Raw genomic sequence first — 7669 nt, forward strand, 5'->3', positions numbered from 1 at the left:
GCCTGTCGGAGAGTATGGTGGAGGTGAGGGTCATTAATGTTCTGTATTCTGTGAACATAAGAAAGGGTTTTGTCTTTTTGTAATTTCTCCCTGGATTCTGGGCAAAACATTTGGTTTAGGATTACTTAGGAAACTTCCTATGCCCTTACTGATGATTCACCTTTTATTTACGACATTAATTGAAAGCATCTTAACCTTCTGCTTCCTTGGGTGGTATGGTTTGACAGTGTCAAGTCTCAAAGCATCCCATCACTCTACAAATCAAGAACCATCCATAAATCCAGACAATTTTACTTAGACACACCCACTATACGACCAGTACCAACAGCTTCTGTCAGGTCGAAAGTTCAAAACCCCACACTGTAGAACAAACAGGGCACACAAGTCATTCATATCAACCAGCATCAGGTTCCGAAATCCAGGAAGACTAAACCGTAACTCACCACCTACAGTACCTCTATGTATTTGTTTGTCTGACCTTGTCTTGTGAAGTATGTCCTGTGATATTTTATGTTGTATTTAAGTGAAGAGTTGAATGTTCTGTGATGTGTTATCGTACACGTTTGCCATTATTCCCAAACAAATTCCGCTATGGAACAATGAAGGGTTAAATCCTGGATCTTATCCTTTGCTGTTGTATTAATTTTACTGTTTTTTAAACTTTTTCCAGCACATATGTGTTTTGCCTCTAGTTTCATATTTCCTGGTAAAACCTAGATTCAAAACACCCCTCACTTACCCTCTGGTTGTGACACAACGCAGATAATTCATGTTATATAAGGGCTCTGTAACGCATTCATAGGAAGAAGGTGAGGACCAAGGTACAGCGTCGTACGTGTTCATATTATTTATTCGAAACTGAACACTAAAATGAAAACCAACAATGAGAACAACCAAAACAGTTCTGTCTGGTGCAGACACAAAAACAGAAAGCAACTACCCACAAAAACCCAGTGGGAAAAGGCTACCTAAGTATGGTTCTCAATCAGAGACAACGAAAGACAGCTGCCTCTGATTGAGAACCACATGGCCAAACAACAAAGAAATATAAAACATAGAAAATGAACATAGAATGCCCACCCTAGTCATACCCTGGCCTAACCAAAATAAAGAATAAAAGCCTCTCTATGGCCAGGGCGTGACAGGCTCCTTTTTCAATCATCTGCAAGATAAAAAGCTGAGTTTCTGGAGCAATAGTTTTGTGTTTACTCTTTTAAAAAACTATTGTGTACAATTACTCTGATTTGAAAATGTGATGCAATATGATTTACTATTGTGTTGTCTTCCTATTGTTTCCTCTAGAACTGGTTAGGGAATGAAAGAGTAAAGCTGGCCCAGAGTAAAGCTGTCTCTCAACACAAAACTAAGCTCTACAAACATAATGTGTCAGCTTACAACCTGTTTATGAGGGACCACCTTAAAGCTAAAGGTTTGTGCCTTTTTGGCTTGAATGACCTGTTTGCAATTACAAGAGCAAGGAGAGCATTCAAGTATTGTGGACTGCACGCATTTCTCAATTGGTGTGTCTTTGATGTAGGTTAATTATTATACTTTTTTAGATGAATGATCTCAGGTGTTTCTCTTCAGAACTTTATGGGTCTAACAACAAATTCTAAAGTCAACTGACTCCATCTGACACATATTTATACTTTGTTTCAGCAAGTAAATGTTTTGTCGTAGTAATGCCTTGATAGAATAGATTGATAAAACAATGTCACTGACATTGTCATGTTTTCTGTTGTATGTCAGGAGTTATGGCAGGTACACAGGGCAAATGGCAGGCATTACCACCTGCCACAAAAGCCCATTACAGTGAGGAGGCAGACAAGCTACGGTCAGGAGTTGAAGGGGAACCTGAAGGCATTAAAAGTAAAAGGTTTCTGATGGCTGAAATCAATTGTGGGAATGTATACAATAAGGTCACAATAGTAAATCATGACATTTTGAAACATTTACTTTTACTTAAAAGTAATGTGTTTGTATTTGATAGTTAGAGAGAGGGAACGGGCATTTTTCTTACAGAAGGATTTCAGTTTTTTCGCCAACTTTTTTTCTATAAGCATTTTTAGGTATTGTCTTTTTTTACATCTAATTTCATAAATAACGGACCTGCTCCGCTTTAAAGCAAGCTTAAAAAATGTAACCACTAAAATTCCACTAAACCACTAAAAAGGGCTGACGTTTGATTTATAAAAACACATGTGGTAGCTGTGCCTTGTTGCTTTACATTGTTGATATTCAAGTAAGCAGATTTCTGGATCACTGGTAGAAGCTTGGAATAATGTGTGTACTTGATCTTCTTTCACTAAAGCCTTCTTTTGGTTTCTGTTTAGATGAAGCAGATGGACAGGGCAGAGTTCCATGTATGACTGTGGCTGCCAAGCAGGTGGTCATTGAAGTAGAGGGCATGCCAGCTGGGATAGAGTTGAAAAAGCCCTCCCACTATGGCATGGACCAACTATCTTCCATTTTGGAGGCAGGCCGTGGCATCAAGTTCACAATAAGTAAGATGCAATGAATGCTCTCTACAATGTTTCAATGCAGAATTGTAATGTCTTGGTCATTGATATGAACAACATTGACATGTACAGTACAGGCAGTGACTTGGCCCATTACTTTAGACAATCAGGACATTCCCTTTGAACAGATACCCACTGTGGTCATTGCTCTCACTAAAGGGCAACGGTGGGCTTTACTATATATGGCCATCCACCACTTGTTATTGTTTTTTTTCTGGGTTAATGTGTCTGCTGATTAAGAAAAGATAGAGTAAATGTTTTATTTTAGAATATCTTTTTGCAGCTAGGGGTGGTGCTGGGCCTAGAGCTGGAGATGGGAGTGGAGCTGGGCCTTGAGATGGGAGTGGAGATAGAGATGGGCCTGGTGCTGGAACAGTGCCTGTAGTTGGTGCTGGGCCTGGGCCTTTACTGGAGGTTGGGCTGAGGCTGGAGCTGAAGGTTGGACTGCACCAGGACCTGTCTAATTCCCTGGAGGTTGGTAATAATATATACATGTACGCAGAGTATTCAAAACATTAAGGACACCTGCTCTTTCCACAACATAGACTGACCAGGGGAAAGCTATGATCCCTTATTGATGTCACTTGTTTAATCCACTTCAATCAGTGTAGATGAAGGGGGGAGGAGACAGGTTAAAAAATGATTTTTACACCTTGAGACAGTTGAGACATGGATTGTGTATGTGTGCCATTCAGAGGGTGAATGGACAAGACACATTTTTTAAGTGCCTTTAAATGGAGTATGGTTTTAGGTGCCCGGCTCACTGGTTTGTGTCAGGAATTGCAACGCGCTCAAATGCTTCCCGAGTGTATCAAAAATAGTAAAACACCCAAAGGACATCCAGCCAACTTGACATAACTGTGGGAAGCATTGGAGTTACAATAGGCCAGCATCCCTGTGGAACGCTTTCGACACCTTGTAGAGTCCATGCCGGCGAATTGAGGATGTTCTGAGGGTAAAGGGAGGGGGGGGAGCAACTCAATATTAGGAAGTTGTTCTTAATGTTTTGTAAACTCAGTGTAATTAGATGTTATGTAGTTACAGTATGTATGTTTTGGATGTATACTGCATGATAAAAGAGTAAATATAAAAGAGTAATTGTAGTCAATGACCAGAATCTTTGCTGGCATAGAAAGAGTCAGTTCAGAATTCGATTTTGGGTACATATGTGGAAACTCGTTTACCACACTACGTAATGAATGAGGTGTTTCAGTGCAGACACTATACTAAAAACACATCTGTTTGATGGTATTTTTTCAAAATGTACTGTGAATGTAGCCAACAAGTCAACCTGTATTTTGTCTTCGATTATAAAGAACATACCTTACAATTTATCACTTTGTAATTGTGCCTCTGTATTTATTTTCTCCCAGACATCCTTGCAGTTGCAATGAACTCCATTATTACTTAGCCACAATGAATTGTTTTATAATAAAAAATGTTATTCCACGTTGTGTTGGGTGTAATTACATTGATATATCTAGTGAAAACTGGATAAGCAACACTGAACTGCACTGTCACGACTTCCACCAAAGTCGGTTCCTCTCCTTGTTCAGGAGGCGTTCTACGTTCGGCATCACCGGTCTTCCAGCCATCGTCGATCCACTTTTCATTTTCCATTTGTTTCATCTTGTTTTCCTACACACCTTGTTTTCCTACACACCTTGTTTTCATTTCCCTCATTAATTGTTGTGTATTTAACCCTCTGTCCCCCCCATGCCTTGTGTGGACTTGTTTGTTGTAAGTGCTTGTGCACATGTTTACTGGTGCACGTCAGGTTTTGTATCGATGTTGGTTATTTCTTTATGCAGTTGGTTTTGCAATTAAACTGCTCTGGTTATTACCTAGTTCTGCTCTCCTGCGTCTGACTTCCTTGCCACCAGTTACGCACCCCTGACGGAGAGAAGTTGTCACTACAAGCTTTACATCAAAGTTGCCTGAAGCTGAATGGAAAGGCTATGCCCTTTCCAGTTATTCAGAAGAAAATCCTCTTGTCTAATTTACAGTTGAAGTCGGAAGTTTACATACACTTAGGTTGGAGTCATTAAAACAAGTTTTTCAACCAATCCACAAATTAATTGATAACAAACTATAGTTTTGGCAAGTCGGTTATGACATCTACTTTGTGCATGACACAAGTCATTTTTCCAACAATTGTTTACAGATTATTTCACTTAGAATTCACTGTATCACAATTCCAGTTTGTCAGAGGTTTACATACATTAAGTTGACTGTGCCTTTAAACAGCTTGGAAAATTCCAGAAAATTATGTCATGGCTTTAGAAGCTTCTGATAGGCTAATTGACATCATTTGAATCAATAGGAGGTGTACCTGTGGATGTATTTCAAGGCCTACCTTCAAACTCAGTGCCTCTTTGCTTGACATCATGGGAAAATCTAAAGAAATCAGCCAAGACCTCAGAAAAAAATTGTAGACCTCCACAAGTCTGGTTCATCCTTGGGAGCAATTTCCAAATGCCTGAAGGTACCATGTCCATCTGTACAAACAATAGTACGGAAGTATAAACACCATGGGATCATACCGCTCTGGAAGGAGACACGTTTTGTCTCCTTGAGATGAACGTATTTTGGTGCGAAAAATGCAAATCAACCCCAGAACAACAGCAAAGAACCTTGTGAAGATGCTGGAGGAAACCGGTACAAAAGTATATATCGACATAACTTGAAGGCCGCTCAGCAAGGAAGAAGCCACTGCTCCAAAACCGCCATAAAAAAAGCCAGACTACAGTTTGCAACTGCACATGGGAACAAAGATCGTACTTTTTGGAGAAATGTCCTCTGGTCTGATGAAACAAAAATAGAACTGTTTGGCCATAATGACCATCATTATGTTTGGAGGAAAAAGGGGAGGCTTGCAAGCCGAAGAACACCATCCCAACAGTGAAGAACGTGGGTGGCAGCATCATGTTGTGGGGGCTTAAAATGGCTTAAGGGCAACAAAGTCAAGGTATTTTATTGGCCATCACAAAGCCCTGACCTCAATCCCATAGAAAATTTGTGGGCAGAACTGAAAAGGCGTGTGTGAGCAAGGAGGCCTACCAACCTGACTCAGTTACACCAGCTCTGTCAGGAGGAATGGGCCAAAATTCACCCAACTTATTGTGGGAACCTTGTGGAAGGCTGCCCGAAACATTTGACCCAAGTTAAACTATTTAAAGGCAATGCCATCAAATACTAATTGAGTGTATGTAAACTTCTGACCAACTGGGAATGTGATGAAAGAAACAAAAGCTGAAATAAATCATTCTCTCTACCATTATTCTGACATTTCACATTCTTAAAATAAAGTGGTGATCCTAACTGACCTAAAACAGGGAATTTTTACTAGGATTAAATGTCAGGAATTGTGAAAAACTAAGTTTAAATGTATTTGGCTAAGGTGTTTGTAAACTTCCAACTTCAACTGTATATAAGGTTGGTTAACTTACCGGCCTGGACCCAAAACCAACACATGCTACACATTTATATACTACCCTTTTAAAGTTTTATTGCAACCATGGTGTTCATTTTCACTGAAGCATATACAGTATATCAAATAACATGACAATGATTCACATTATATGGGTCAGACTATCCTATACTACTTTGCCCAACACGTTATACCCCAGAGGCTGTAAACAAACCTTTAAAGGTTGGTATGACTTGCATTATTGTGTTAGGGCTTTGAAACCCATAGCCGAATGCCTTCAGACTGAGTATTTCACACAAAATGGCTGCCGACAGTGAACTCAAGTTAGGGTTAGGGGTTATATTTAATGTCAGACTATCCTATACCACTATGCCCAACATGTTATACCCCAGAGGTTGTAAATAAACATTTAAATGTTGATATGACTTGTATTATTATGATAAGGTAATAAAAGCTATTAACCGAATGGCTTGAAACCATGCTTGAAACGGAACAGGCCATTCGGCTATATGGCACAAGCCACAGCTATAAGGAACGAGCCACAATTGAAAGTTATGGTGTAGTTTACAATGCACTGCTGGAATGGGTTAATTAAGTGTATATTCGATTCATTAAATGATTTTCATCGATACACTAGTTCACATTTATTTGGATAGTCTGGATTTTCCGTCTGTAGATGCTCTGCAGACAGTCATACTATCAAGAAATGATGTGTTGATAAGCAACTCCTTGCTACGGTTAGAGTTATGTTTAGAATAAGGGTTGGGGTTAGAGTTAGTAGATTAGTAGTTGAAATGTTACCATACACTGTAAACGTATTCATTTTGGCAAACAGAGAGACAAGTTATACTGTAGTAGGATGTCAATGGGATTGAGTAATATACAAAAGCATGCTCCTGGTCTCCCAGGGTGTTTTATTACATTTATTTTTCAATCACTGGTGCAATATTTTACAAGTATGTGGTTCATTTTCACAACTATTAGCACATAAATCAACAGATCATCAAAATGGGGTATAACACTGACTTGGCTGCAGTACCTGCATACTTTCTGACCAGGCCACAATAGAAAGAGCGCTCCAGGACAAGTCTATGGATTGTGGCCAGCAGACAGCGAGTCTTCTTAGTCTGCAGACTTTCCAAAATTGCTGCACAGTGTTGAAGAGACCAGCATACAATCCGGTTTCTCTTCTCCATGCCCTTCAACCTTTTCTCCAGGCTGAAATGTGAATATTTATGTTAAAATGTTTAAAACCTATATTGACTAGCACCAATATAGTGGTACAAATAAACTCAGCAGAAAAAGAAACGTCCCTTTTTCAGGACCCTGTCTTAAAAATCCAAATAACTAAACAGATCCTCATTGTAATGGGTTTAAACACTGTTTCCCATGCTTGTTCAATGAACCATAAACAATTCATGAACATGCACCTGTGGAACGGTCGTTAAGACACTAACAGCTTACAGACGGTAGGCAACGGGTCACAGTTATGAAAACTTAGGACACTAAAGAGGCCTTTCTACTGACTCTGAAAAACAACAAAAGAAAGATCCCTGCTCATCTGCGTGAACGTGCCTTAGGCATGCTGCAAGGAGGCATGAGAACTGCAGATGTGGCCAGGGCAATCAATTGCAATGTCCGTACTGTGAGACTCCTAAGACAGCACTACAGGCAGACAGGATGGACAGCTGATTGTCCTCGCAGTGGCAGACCACGTGTA

The 7669-nt window shown here is 39.8% G+C and overlaps 1 long non-coding RNA gene across 1 annotated transcript; it reads left to right on the forward strand.

Annotated features, from left to right (window-relative positions):
- The first annotated feature begins 2064 nt into the window (after positions 1-2064).
- Positions 2065-4366, forward strand: LOC149979188 (uncharacterized). Its single transcript, XR_016485085.1, has 2 exons — positions 2065-2504; positions 2803-4366. It is a non-coding gene; the product is annotated as an uncharacterized LOC149979188 (long non-coding RNA).
- The last annotated feature ends 3303 nt before the right edge of the window (positions 4367-7669 follow it).

This window comes from Oncorhynchus mykiss, chromosome 12 (genome assembly GCF_057628025.1).
Source record: "Oncorhynchus mykiss isolate SJ-2025 chromosome 12, ASM5762802v1, whole genome shotgun sequence".
NCBI classification, from domain to species: Eukaryota; Metazoa; Chordata; class Actinopteri; order Salmoniformes; family Salmonidae; genus Oncorhynchus; species Oncorhynchus mykiss.